This window comes from Micromys minutus (genome assembly GCF_963924665.1).
Source record: "Micromys minutus genome assembly, chromosome: 9".
NCBI classification, from domain to species: domain Eukaryota; kingdom Metazoa; phylum Chordata; class Mammalia; order Rodentia; family Muridae; genus Micromys; species Micromys minutus.
In genome coordinates this window covers 48,419,008-48,432,354 of record NC_137978.1, presented here as the reverse complement: position 1 = coordinate 48,432,354, position 13,347 = coordinate 48,419,008, and positions in this window count along the sequence as shown.

Genomic DNA, 13,347 nt, shown 5'->3' with positions numbered 1-13,347 from the left:
GGTGTTTGGTTCTTCTCTGGGTTTGGACAATACTATGTCTTTTCTACACTCAGGTATTCTAATTCCTCTGGATATTCCACAGCCCCCGAGGGAGCTTGTCTGTTGTTGTTTGTAAAATTTATGTCCAACAGGGGAGTTTGCTGAGGACTAGACCAGCTCCCAGAGCTCAGCCTGTGACTTCTATCTCTTATCTGACAATGTGTTGCTGTCTCACTTGGTTGTAGCTGGGATGTGTAGAAATGACTGGACTTTGTGTCCTCGGGGATCTGTAGGGACAGTAGGCGACTGCAGATTTTGAATCATACTCGGAACTTCATACATGCAAAGCTTACGCCCCACCACTGGCTCCCACCCTCAGGCCCGCAGCCCGAGTTTAAACATCGTCCACTGTGAATTGTAGGCAAGGACCACACCCCAAGCCTCCGTAGGTTGAAGCCTCTTTTGTAGAACGGAATTCACTGGGCACCGAGGGCATGGTGGCTTACGCTTATGATGGGTTCAAGGTTGCTGAAGCAGAAGGATCACTGCAAGTTTGAGGCTAGCCTGGGCTACACAGTTACATAGTAAAGTTCCAGGCTAGCCAAACCTACATAGCAGGAAAAGGATCGTAAAATATCTTCCTTGTAGTAAAACTTCAAACCACATGATCATCCCCAGGGCCACAGGAACACAGGAAGGTGAAGCTTCTCCAGCTTTCTGTGACTGTTATGAACCACAATGCAATCAATGGTGGTAGGAATGAGGGGTAACTGGCAGGCCCATACCATGGTGTCCCCTGAGAAATCACAGCCATGTGATAGACCCGACACAAGGAAAGTTTATGGGGGGGGGCAGACCTGAAAAAGGGTTATTGGCAGAGAAAGAGGTTAGAAAGAGAAAGGCTGGCTGGGAACATGTGAGAACAGAGCGGGGAGAGGGAGGAGGAAGGGAGGGGCTGGGGTGAAAAGCAGTTCTCTTATACTTAGCCAGGCCACCCTCACCTGGTGGCAGCTGATGGCACAAGCTATTTGGAGGTCACAGTGGAGAGGAGCCTAGCGGAATTGTCTGTAACTCTACAGGAACCCTGACAATGAAAGGGGATGGAAGATCATGATGGCCTCTTTCTTTTCAAGTCATGGATTCAACTTGTTCCCCTAAAACTCACCAACACCTGCCCGAGCCTGGAAGTTGGGGGGAACTGAGTCAAGAGGCTCTGAGTGCTGTTGCACCCAAGTCCAGCTGAGCCCAAACAAACCCTCTTGATCATTGTTTTAATCTATCGGTTTCTTTTGGGCATGGTGATACAAGCCTTGGAAGGCAGAGGCGGGCAGATCTCTGAGTTCTAGGCCAGCCTGGTGTACAAAATTGGTTCCAGGACAGCTAGAGTTATTACACAGAGAAACCCTGTCTCGAGTGAGGGAAGGGACACGGGGAGGAAGTAAAGATTTGTTTTTATTTTACTTGTGTATTTCGCCTGTATGGCCAGAAGAGGGCGCTAGAGGCCCTACAACTCGCGTTTCTGATCCTTGTGAGTCGCCCTGTCAATGCTGGGAGCTGAATAGGGGACCTCCCCAAAAGCAGCAGCCACTGAGCCACCTCCTCAGTCTTATCTTTTAAATTATTATCGTTGAGACAGCATCTTATGCATCCCAGGATGGTCTCGACATGCTTTATAACTGAGGACAGCCTTAAACTCTTCAGCCTCCTGCCTCTATTTTCAGACTGCTGAGAGTCCAGGTGTGCGACCACCCTGAGAGCTTCTGTACAAACCTCGAGCTACACCTCTAGCTCGTAAACTTATTATTTCGTTTTTAAGATTTATTTACTTATTTATTTATTATATATCAGTACACTATAGCTGTCTTCAGACACACCAGAAGAAGGCATCAGACCCCATTACAGAGGGATGGTTGTGAGCCACCATGTGGTTGGTTGCTGAAAACTGAACTCAGGACCTTCGCAAGAGCAGTCAGTGCTCTTAACCACTGAGCCATCTCTCCAGCCCACACTTCTTATTTTTAATTTCTCTCTCTCTCCCTCTCTCTCTCTCTTTTTTTTTTTTTTTCTGTGATGCTAAGGATTTAACCCATATAATGAAAATCAATAATAAATTCAGTTCAGTGGGCACCAGAAACTAGCTTTCTCTGTGTTTATGTACTAATTCTTGTTGGGATTTGTAAACCCCACCCCTCAATTACCTGGCAATAGTCAGGTATGCTCCGCCCCAGTGACCTGACACTATATAAGGGGCTGTTTGCCTCCTCCTTTCTCTCTTGGCCTCTCTTGCCTCCTGCCTCTCTTGCTCTCCCACCCCTACCCCTCCTCTTCCCCTTCCCTTCCCCCCTCTCTCTCCAGGTGCTCATGGCCGGCCTCTACTCCTCTCTGTTCCTCTCTCTCTCTCTCTCTCTCTCTCTCTCTCTTTCTCTCTCTGCCTCTACCACCCTCTTAACTCTCCCATGACCTGAATAAATTCTATTCTGTACTATACCATCATGTGGCTGGTCCCTCAGGGGGAAAGAATTCCCAACATGGGCCCCTCAGAGGCATCTCCCTTGCCCCCAGGCCTCACCACACCTCCATGGGCCATACCCCCCACTCTCTTCATCCTTCCCCTAACATTGGTGCTGAAACCCGGGACGTCATCTTTTCACAACACTGGTGCCCCGTGACTTTTCCTTTTTTTTATTTAAAATAATTATTAACCTTTACTTTTATTTTAAGTGTATGGGTATTTTGCCGGCTGGTATGCCCGTATACTGTGTGCATGCAGTAGCAGCAGAGGGCAGAAGAGAGTATCAAAAGCCCTGGAACTGGAATTACAGATGTTTGTAGGCCTGCATGTGGGTGTGACACGCCCAAGTTCTCCGGAAGAGCAGCCAGTCCTGTTGACCAATAAGCCATCTCTCCAGCATCTACCTAGAGGTTCCCGATGGAGGAAGGGTCTTCTGTAGGGAATCTGGTCCTCTCTGATGGAGCTTGAAGTATCGGGAGGGACACACACTGAGTAGTGATGGGGGGAAGCAACAACAGCTAGATTAGCTGACTGAACCTTGTGATCAATAAAAGGATGGATACCCCAACTACCTGGCCCTCACATTGGAGGAGTCAATATCTGAACTGAGTCCTGAGTCCAACCACACCACACATAACAGTGAGTTACCCTGTGTGGTGATTTGAATATGATTGGCCCGGGGGGGGGGGGGTACTATTAGGGGGTGTGGCCTTGTTGGAGGAAGGGTGTCATTGTCAGAGAGGACTTTGAGACCCTCCTCCTAGCTGCCTGAGAAGCCAGTCTTCTAGCAGCTTTCAGATGAAGATGTAGAACTCACTCTCAGCTCCTCCTGCACCATGCCTTCCAGGATGCTGCCATGCTCCTGCCTTGATGATAATGGACTGAATCCCTGCAAGCCAGTCCCAATTAAAGGTTGTCCTTATAAGAGTTGCCTTGGTCACGTGTCTGTTCATAGCAGTAAACCCTAATTGAGACACTGTGTGTCACATGTATTGTTAAGTAGTGAGTTTTTACTCACTTAATTCTTCAGTGGATTTTTATTTCCAGAACAGAAAAAAGCCCTCCTGTTTTTCAAACAAGGAAACAGGCATGAAAAATGTCCCAACAGACGATGTCAGTTACCCAGCTTATGTCCTTTATCTGCCCCCTCCCCGAGTCGCCCTGGTGGGGAGGTCATTCCAGCTGCTGAGAGCTCCTTCACTCAGGATCTGGCTTCTGTCCAGCTGCTTCCTTGCCTGCGGTAGGGCAGAGCAAGTAGCTCGCCTCAGAGTGGAGAGAAGGCAGAGACAACAGGACGGGGCTGCAGAGATGAGACATCTGTAAAGGAGGTGCTCCCCAACCTGCCTTTCAGCAACTCAGCTGCAGCAGCTTAGGCAAAGCACATAAAAGGCCCTGGCCACCCCAGATCTCTCTCCCCCCATCCCCATCTCTCTCCTCCTTTCCTCCGTCCCTTTCCTTCTCTCCTTCCCTCCCTTCCTCCTTCCCTCTCTTGCTCCCCATCCCCTTCTCTCCCTTTCTCTGATTCCCACTCTGTCCTGTTCATTCTGTCTGTCTGTCCTTCCCTCCCTCTCTTGCTCTGTCTCTCATTCCTTCTGACTTGTTCATTCTGTCTCCCTTTTCTCTTTCCCTCTCCCTCTCTCCCTCTCTTTCTTTCATGTCCCCACTCCAAGTCAGCCTCTCTCCCTTTCCCCAGTAACTCTCTTGCCCTAGATCTCTTTCATGGTGTGACTTTGTGGCTGTTCCTTGTCACTGCTCTATCCTAACCACACCCCCTAGGGCAAACTCCCAGGAAACTACTTGCTCCAACAAGGCCCCACCTCCTAATAATCCATGAGCCTAGAACTCACCGATGGATTACCTCACTAGTAAAGTCAGAACCTTGATGAGCAAAAGTCTCTTCTCAATGGTGCCTTCGGCTGGGGATGTGGCTCAACTGGTGAAGGGCTTGCCCAGTGTGGACAAAGTCCTGGGTTCCAGTCCCAGTATCAGTATAAAATTGGGTGTAGTGGTATCCCCTATAATCCCAGGTACAGACAAAGGATCAGAAGTTCAAAGTCGTCCTTGGCTACATAATGAATTTGAGGCTAGCCTGAGGTAGATAAGACCCTATCTTTGGGGGCTGGAGAGATGGCTCAGTGGTTAAGAGCACTGACTGTTCTTTCAGAGTTCAATTTCCAGCAACCACATGGTGGCTCACAACCATCTATAATGGGATCTGATGCCCTCTTCTGGTGTGTGTGTGTGTGTGTGTGTGTGTGTGTGTGTGTGAAGACACTTACAGTGCATATAAAATACATAAATAAGTCTTTTATTAAAAGACCCTATTTAAAAAAAAAACAATGTGCCACCTGCTGGGACTAAGCCTTTGTTTAACACATAAGCCCATCTTAGGCACACGTAGTGGTTTGAATAGGTATGGCCCCGTAGATTCACATTTTTGAATACACTATTTACACATATTTGAGTGGCACTATTAGGAAGTGTGGAGTCGCTGGAGGATTCTGTCACTGTGGAGAAAAAGCACTGGGTCTCCTATGCTCAAGCTGTGCCCACTGGGGCACACAGTCTCCAGTTGCCTTCAGATCTAGGTGTAGAACTCTCTGCTCCTCCAGCACCATTTCTCCCTGCAAACCTCCACGGCTTCCCACCATAATGAGAATGAAACTGTACGCTCCCAAATAAATGTTTTCCTTTATAAGAGTTGCCTTGGGACTAGAGAGATGGCTCAGCAGTTAAGAGCACTGATTGCTCTTCCATAGGTCCTGAGTTCAATTCGCAGCAACCACATGGTGGCTCACAACGTCTGTAATGGGATCTGATGCCCCCTTCTGATGTGTCTGAAGACAGCTACAGTGTACTCACATACATAAAGTAAATAAATACATCTAAAAAAAAAGTCGCCTGGTCTCGGTGTCTCTTCCCAGAAATATAAACCAAACTCATTTCATATCCAAATATCCAAAACCACGGCCTTCATCCTCACTCCACCCTGTCTTTCATCTGACAAATTCCCAAAGTCCTTCCCTCACCAGGAAAGACCAAGTCTGTGCCCCGCTCCACACCGAGCTCAGACCCGGTAGATTGAAACTGTCAGTCACACCAAGCCCAGTTCGTAGGCAGGAAACAGAAGGAAACCAAGGCCAGGAGCTCGTCAGGGTCTCCTGCTCAATGACTGTTAGAGCCAGGATCAGAACTCCCGTTTTCCTATTCCGCAGTGGCATCTTGATTCCTGGCTACAGAAAGGACCGAAAGTAGTCTCCGGACTCCAGGCCTGGGTGTGACCTCAGGATCAGCAGAGCCCTGGGTGGGAGGAATGAGGATTAAGGAGCCCAGAGCAGAGGGGGCAGAGGAAAGCTGGGCAGGGCATTCTGCTTTCTGCCTCCCCCAAGGCCTGGGAGAATTTCTTGGCCCATGCAACACACTGTTTCTCAGAATCTCTCCTCAGAAATGACTAGTGGAGACAGAACCAGCTCAAGGGTGCCAGAGGCCAAGGCAGGGCCTGATTCCCACTCCCACACTTCTCCTTCTGGCTCCCAGCCTGGCTATCACAGACCCCATCAAAAGCCTGGTGGAGGCTTGACTTGCTGCCAAACATAAGGCAGCCTGGAGATACGAAACTCTCAAGTGTGTAGGATGGAAGCTGATGCTGGAGCAGGTTGGAAAGGTTACTGTCAGCCCTTACCTTACTTACCCTTCTGGGGCTGGTCACAACCTTGACACAAAGGTAGGAGCCCTTGTCAAAAGTCCCGTCTGCTTCAGACCAGTGTCCTCCTGAGAGCCAGATTCTGCTCCTCTTCCTGAGGCATTGTGACTACTGGTCCCTGCCTGCACACGCACGGCCACCTCTCTTATCTAATGCTCTCCTGCTTATCACTGCTTCAGTACCATCTCTCAATCCCAGCATAGATGTCTCTCCTGAACCTCCTGCCCTCCTCCCCCCCCCTTCTCTTCTGCATTCCTCTAACAGCAGGCCCACCCCTATGATTGTGTATACAACACTGAAGTGACCTTCTTTCTAGCTGGTATTTTTTAAAATATTATTTATTTAATGCATATGAATACACTGTCGCTGTCTTCAGATGCACAGGAAGAAGGCATCAGATCTCATTACATTGTGAGCCGCCATGTGGTTGCTGCGAATTGAACTCAGGGCCTCTGGAAGAGCAGTCAGTGCTCTTAACCGCTGAGCCATCTCTCCAGCCCCCCCCCCCCTCCGGTATTTTGTCACTGGGATGAGAAGAGCAACCTAAGACAGTCTTTCTAGTAGCCTGGACTAGGATTAAACTCACAGCAACCCTCCTGCCTCAGCAAGCTGCATGTTACCCTCAGGCGCGTGCTTTTGTGCATCTTAATCTAAGTCTGATAGAAGCTATTGGGTACTGGCTTTAAAACATTGGCTAATAGGACAGGGGAGATGGCTTAGTGGATAGAGTGATTGCTCCACAGGTATCTAAATACTACCTGTGTGTGTCAGCCTACCTGTAATTTCAGGAAGAGAGAGGGGAAACCCAGAGCAAGCTAAATACCTCAACTAGCCATAGAGGTGAGCTCTGGGTTTGATTGAGAGGCCTTGCCTCAATGAATAAAGCAGAGAGTGATTGAACATGACTCCCAATGTCAGCCTCGGGGCTCCACAGACAAGTCTACACAGGAACAGCGACACACATGTCACTATGTGTACACACTCACACACACTTAAAAGAATATAAATACATATTGGCTGTACTATCTGTCATTTAAATATGACATGGCTCACAAATCACAGCATCTTCCATAAAAAGCCATCTTCTCATAGATCTCAAGAGGGCTGACAGCTTTGTCCTGGGAGAGCATCCAAAGAACTGCCTGAACAGCCAGGAGGCAGGACTCTCTAGTGTGGTCTCCTTGGGAGCAGGAGCGAGGTGCAAAGGAAAGGTAAGGCCCGGCCTACTTGCACCATCTCATCAAGCACCGGGGCTTGGGGCTGCCCCTGGGTCTTTGGTACCCAGTCCTGGTGGTTAAGGTAGAGCAGTGGCCCTGTGTGTACGTCCGCTGAGGGGCTGGGGATGAGCTCTGAGCTCAGTCCAGGTCACTCCAGGGCCCGTGGCTGCCTCTCACTTCACAAAGAGAGCCTTGGAAAGGATCCAGGCCAAGCTGGGGCGGGGAGCTGGTGAGGAGAGAGGGAGGAGAACAGAGACCAGAGGCCAGTGCCATGATCTTGCTGCCAAAAGGTGGCAGCCGAACTAGGATAGGGGTGGGGAGAAGGGGGGTAGGAGTGAAGAGATGGGAGCGAGGCTTCAGGGCTTGTTTGGAAGTGCCATGGGAGGTAGTTTAAGGACAACCAGAGAAGGTGCCACATACATTCTAAGTTCCTAGTTGACATTCACATGCGTTTCTTCCTTTTTCTGCAGCCCGTGTTGTGTCCTGTGCTACCTCGCAATGACCTTGGTGGCTTAGCAAAAGGGTATTTAGGCTGTGATAGCCCCAGCGTTCGAGATGGACAGGAAGCGGAACATGACGTCTGGTCCATAGTGGGACTCAGTGCACAGCTGCTGCCCCTCCGCTGAGAAAGTAGAAAGTTTGGCAGAGCTGATGTCACGTCAGGCTCTGGGCACCAGCTCTATTCTCCACTAGCGAGGCAACCCTGAAGAGCCATCTTCCCTCCCCTTATCCGGAAGCCAAGGTAGAAGACCTAGTTCTTCTGGACGTTAGGAGACCTGAATGGGGCTCTGTCTGTCTAGGTTCAGCTCTTGCACAAGCTCCATCCACCACAACAGCGGTGACCTCGTAACGCAGCCAGTGCAGAGGGAAATGCAGCTGTGGAACTGAGGCCCCTCTGTCTCCTCAGAGCCCACCTCTGGACCTGCTCCTGGCCCCACCCAGCCCCCACTCCCTATTCCCCCAGAACTCCACATCCTTTCTCCTCAAGGAACTCACAGAAAGCTGACAGAGCTCAAGATGCCAGGCAGCCATCCCCGGGGAGGGAGAGGAGGAGAAATGAATCCTCTTGCCTCTGCTTGGAAGGCAGCCTCTTACTTACCGGGTTGAGGCAGCCTGCTTGCTAGGTAACAGCTTGGCTCTTCTGGTGAATCCCCAGGGTCAGGGCTGGAGATGGTGCCCCGGTGTGGGCAGCTCCGAGAAGGTCCAGGAACTCCCTTGCGGGATCGGCAGCTTCGGAAATCATCCAAGAGTCTATCTCAGTGGACCGTGGCGGAGGGAAGAATAAACCAATTTCAGGATCAAGCTTTGAAATTTACTTAGTTTGGCCAATCTTGCATTGCAAAGAACTCTGTCCCTTGGGATTGGCAATGCCTCAAAACTAAGCCTGCAGCCTGAAGTATAAATGCTGCCTGTGTACAGCGCCTGCTCACCTCCATGACCTCTGGCTTTATTTAGTCAGCTTAGTTTCTCTGTGTAGCCCTTGGATATCCTGGAACTTGCTCTGTAGACCAGGCTGGTCTCGAACTCACAAAAGCTCTGCCTGCCTCTGCTTCTTGAGTGCTGGGATTAAAGGCATGGACCACACTGCCCGACTTTACATGTTGTGATTAACTAATTTAAAGACAGGGTCTATGAAAGCCAGGCTGGCTTAGAACTGTTTATACATAGCTCAGGCTAGCTTTGAATTCATAGCAATCTCCCTGTTTCCTCACTCCTGAGTGCTGGAATTACATGAGCACTCCACCACACCCAGCTTTCTCTGAATAGCAGAAGTTCATCCTACAGAAAGCAGAGCCCTATATAAGGATGAGGAGAAGCTCAGACCTTGGGCAGTGTCCAGGTTTGGCCACTTATATAGTAGACTTGAGTAGAATAAAATTAGTAATAGTAGTAGTAGTAGTTTTGTTGTTTTGAGACAGGGTCTTGTGTAGCCCAGGCTAGCCCAAACCTACTGGTGACCTGTGAATGACCCTGAATTAATATTTTTTCAAGTTTTGTTTTTTTTTTGTTTGTTTGTTTCAAACATATATTTATTATGCATACAGTGTTTTACCTGCATATACACCTGCAGGCCAGAAGAAGGTATGGGATTTCAGTATAGATGGTTATGAGCCATCATGTGGTTGCTGGGCACAGAACTCGGGACTTCTGGAAAAGCAGCTAGTGCTCTTAACCTCTGAATCATTTTTCCAGCCCTTTTCAAAAATTATTTATTTGTTTTATGTAAACGAGTACACTGTAGCTGTCTTCAGACACACCAGAAAAGGGCATTGGATCCCATTAGAGATGGTTGTGAGCCACCATGTGGTTGCTGGGAATTGAACTCAGGACCTCTGGAAGAGCAGCCAGTGCTGAGCCATCTCTCCAGTCCCATGACCTTGATTTTATGATCCTGTTGTTTTTACGCCCAATGTGTTCACCACCGTGCCTGGTTTATTACTGGAGAGAGAACTGAATACTTTGTGTATGGTAGACAAGCATTCTACCAACTGAGCTACATCCATCTGAAACTTACCTCAAATTGTCAATCCTCCTGCCTCTACCTAAGTGATGTAAGAAGAAATAAGCTTTTTCCTCCCCACATTTTTTGGTCATGGTCTCACACACCAATAGAAAGCAATCTTAGTCGACTGGGAGTTGAAAGTCTGCTCTGGTCTGCTCTGCTGGCTGGTGGGGTGTTCCCGGGTGAGGTATCACAGTTTGGGGAGGAAAGGGTTTATCTCATCCTCTAGCTTGTAGCCCCCATTCAGGGAAGTCAGGGCAGGAACTCAAGGGAGGAACCTGGAGGCAGGAACTGAAATAGAGACCACGGAGGAATGCTGCTCCCTGGCTTCTTCGTGACTTGCTCAGCCTGTTTGGTTTTTTTATAACAGCTCAGAACTGCATAATTTACCAATCAAGGAAGTCCCCCACAGACTTGCCTACAGGCTAGTCAAAGATGGAGATACTTTTCCAAGTGAGGTCCTTTTATTCCCAGAAGACTCTATCAGTGGTTCTCAAGCTGAATCTCGGCCTCTTTGGGAGCAAAGGATCCTTTCACAGGGGTTGCATATCAGACATCCTGCATACCAGATACTGACAATTCATAACAGTAGCAAAAGTATAGTTATGAAGTAGCAACAAAAATAATTGGGTTGGGGTCACCACTTCATGAGGAACTGTATTAAAGAGTCACAGTGTTAGGAAGGGGAAGACCCACTAGAGTCTCCGGCTTGTGTCAAGTGTGTGGGGAAGGGTGATAACCATATGACATGGAATGACAGGCCACCGGACAGGCCGTCACAGCCAGAGACTGAACCTGTGTCCTTGGACAAAGGACAAAAGTGCTCTATCCCTGAGCCAACCCCCAGCCACTGGGACGCCATCTATTTGAGGCTTGCCAGGCATGGTTTGCAGACTATTTCATGCCTGATAGGGCACCTGACCTTGGGAAACAGCTATTCTGAGCATCCCCATTATACAGGTGAGAGAACAGAAACACAGAGAGGGACAGTCACCTGCCCAGGAAGGCACAAATTGGGAACATTTGACCTGTACTGTCAGCTGCAACACCTGCTCACGTTTAGGGCCCTTCCTCAGAGGAAGTTCTAAAAATCTTTCTGAAGGTTATAGGCCCAGCCTGAGAAAAAGCAAAGAAGGGGGAGACCCAGAGTGCTTCAGGCCAAACTTCACAAAGGTGGCCTGAGCTCCCATTCCCTGAGACCCTGTGCCTCAGGCAGGCAGGAAGCAAGACTTGTCCTCAGGCTGGGAGGTGGAGCTTCCATAAACTGAGGCAAGCAAACTGAGATCCTGGAGTAATCCTTAGTTCTCAAGGTCACACACACACACACACACACACACACACACACACACACACACACACACAAAGCGGCCTCACCTCCCCACAGAAGCCAAGCCCTCGGTCTTCACATTCCGGTCCTGGCCACTCCTGCTCCCCAGGGATTCTGGTCGTCTTCCCATAAATCAGCTACGGGGCTTGGGCCTCCTAGTGGCTTTGATGACTGTTCCCAGGGAGTCCTTGGCACAGCCCAGCCAAGTCTGTATTCAGGATGATCTGAGGACACCCCTCTTCTCTGCCTCCACCCAAGCCTGCAAGCAAGCTTGGGAACTGGTTTAGACAAGCCCAGGCCCAGCTGGCCTGAGAATCTCTCCCGTGGGTATGAAGGTGAAGAGGGTGTGTGTGCTGTGTATATATGTGTAAGTGGGGTGTGTGTGCTAGGTGTGTGTATGTATGTGGTAAGAGTGTGTGTGTGCTGGGTGTGTGTTTATGTGTAAGTGGGTGTGTATGCTAGGTGTGTGTATGTATGTGGTGTGTGTGTGTGTGTGTGCTGGGTGTGTGTTTATGTGTAAGTGTGTGTGTGTGAGCTGGGTTTGTGTGTTGTGTGTGTTGCAATGCTGAGGAAGCATGCTTCCAGTATGAAGCATCCATGAGCCCAGGGTTGGGGGCAGGGTGGCCGTCAGATGGGATATCCCTCTGGTGTGACTAATCTTTTCTTGGGGAAGACACTATACATACATCTACTGACCCCAGATAGGGAGCCTGGAGTCAATATGTTGCTGGGAAAACAGGTCACATACGCACTCTTGTGCCCATGAACCCGTGCCCTTGTTGAAAGGAAAAGATGACAGGGCACCACTGAAAGGAAAAGTTACGGGCCACTAATGTTGTGAAAAGATGACGTCCCGGGTTTTGGCACCAATGTTAGGTAAAGAATGAAGAGAGTGGGGGGCATATGGCCCATGGAGGTGCGGCAAGGCCTGGGGACAAGGGAGATGCCTCTGAGGGGCTCATGTTGGGAATCCCTTCCCCCTGAGGGACCAGCCACACAACGGTATAGTACGGAATAGAGTTTATTCAGGTCATGGGAGAGTTAAGAGGGTGGTAGAGGCAGAGAGAGAGAGAGAGAGAGAGAGAGGAATAGAGAGGAGTAGAGGCTGGCCATGAGCACGTGGAGGGAGGGGGGGAAGGGAAGGGGAACAGGAGGGGTAGGGGTGGGAGAGCAAGGCTGCAAGAGGCCAAGAGGCCTAGAGAGGCAAGAGCAAGAGGGGGGGGCAAGCAGCCCCTTTGATAGTGTCAGGTCACTGGGGCAGAGCATACCTGGCTACTGTCAGGTAATTGAGGGGCGGGGTTTACAGAATTCCAACACTGTTGTCTGTGTGTGGAACAATTTTCTCCTAGAAACTCCTAAAAGCTTCATAGTGAGGCCTACCTAAGGCCCCTTGACGCCACTTCCTTTCTTACCCTTTCCCGACACTGTGGAAGATTTTTATTTCTGTCTTAAGTTTCCTTCTGGGAAAGAATCCTCCATGAAGTCAAGATGTCACCGGCTACCTGCTGGCCTCAGGGCCTGCCTGGCCCACAGTAAAAAGCTCACTAAACAGCTGTGGGATGAGGGAGGTGACCCTTTCTTCTCCCTCCCTCACAGGTAACCATATTTTCAAGTTGGGAGTGGCTCTGTTGGTAGGGTGTAGGGAGCAGGAGGTCCTGGGTTAGGGGAGACACCACATAAACCCAGGTGTGGTGGTGCCCCACAATCTTAGCAGGAAGGAGATCAAGGCACAGGGAGCAGATGTTCAAGGCCAGCCTCCACAGCAAACAAACAAAATGGAGCTGGGAGGTAGCTCAGTGGGGGAGCAGCTACCCAGCTTGGGTAAAGCCTCAAAGTTCTATTCCCTTGCAGGCAAAACAAAACCCAAAACAGCATTGCTTCCTTTCCTGGCATAAGGTCAATGTCCCTTCTCAGAGGCCTCCTCTGCCCCTGGGTTCAGCAGCCCCACTGTGTGCTGTCAGGTCTCCCCACCCACACACTCACTTGCTAACAGCAGGGGTGGAGGGGGGTGTGTCTCACTTAGCACAGTGCATGTTAAGTGGTTAAAGGAATGGCTGGAATAATGGCTGTTCTTGCAGTGCACCCAGGTTCAGTTCCCAGCACTCA